Genomic DNA, 1,135 nt, shown 5'->3' with positions numbered 1-1,135 from the left:
AATAATAATAATAATAATAATAATAATAATAATAATAATAATAATAATGATTTCAAAATTTTCCATTTTTTTTATGGACCCTCAGGGGCCATATGGACCTCATTTGAGAACTACTGCCGTAAATGAACATGGTAGGAAGCACAAGATTTAAATCTTCTCTTCAGAGAAAAATATTTAGTCAATGAGAAATGATTTCAAATGATCATGGAATAGGTGAAACAGCGTATCGCAGCAATAGTAGGTAAGCTTGTCAGATAGTAGAAAAGAATAGATCAGTATCAACAGAGCAAGGGAGATTTTATCGCCAAATAAATAGTGTAGAAGAAACTACTGAAGATATGAAGCTTAATGCGCAAGAAGCAAGAAAGGTCTCACGGGGAATTTGGAATAAGCCAGTTAATCATAATGGAGATGCAGTGTGGTTAAAGAAGGTTAGTGAAGAAAAAGTCTGAGAAGTAGCCAGATCTAAAACGAACTTGTGCGTTAATGAGTACAGTGTAAGAAGAATGCCGGATAGAAAGGGCCCAGTATCAGATTTACTTTAAGGGAACTGGCTGAAGAAATTTAGTAACTTACACGAGAGACTGAGGTTTACAACTTCAGGATTGCTTGAATAGAGGAGTCATACGTAACTGGATTACTAGACGTACAGGACTCCTTATGAAAGACAAAAGTGATGGCAATATAGCTAGTAATTATAGACTAATCACTTGCTTACCATTAGTGTAGAAACTGTTGACAGGAATGCTCTCACAAGGCCTTTATGAGCACCTTGACAGCAAGAATCTACTTCCAGAAAGGTTGCAGGAAGAACGCTAGGAGAAAGCATGATACCTAATGCGTAGACAAAGTAGTTTTAAAAGAAGTATACTCTTTTACTCTTTTACTCTTTTACTTGTTTCAGTCATTTGACTGCGTCCATGCTGGAGCACCGCCTTTAGTCGAACAAATCGACCCCAGGACTTATTCTTTGTAAGCCTAGTACTTATTCTATCGGTCTCTTTTACCGAACCGTTAAGTTACGGGGACGTAAACACACCAGCATCGGTTGTCAAGCGAAGTTGGGGGGACAAACACAGACACACAAACATATACACACACATACATATATATATATATATATATACACATATAT

General features: G+C 36.7%; 1 protein-coding gene across 1 annotated transcript in view; it reads right to left on the bottom strand.

Moving 5' to 3' along the window:
- The window catches only part of LOC106871565 (F-box/WD repeat-containing protein sel-10), a 160,670-nt gene that overhangs the window by 13,114 nt on the left and 146,421 nt on the right, over window positions 1–1,135 (bottom strand). The window lies entirely within an intron of this gene.

Source organism: Octopus bimaculoides, chromosome 2 (assembly GCF_001194135.2).
Source record: "Octopus bimaculoides isolate UCB-OBI-ISO-001 chromosome 2, ASM119413v2, whole genome shotgun sequence".
In the NCBI taxonomy this organism is placed as follows: Eukaryota; Metazoa; Mollusca; class Cephalopoda; order Octopoda; family Octopodidae; genus Octopus; species Octopus bimaculoides.
This window is presented reverse-complemented; position numbering and strand designations above follow the sequence as displayed.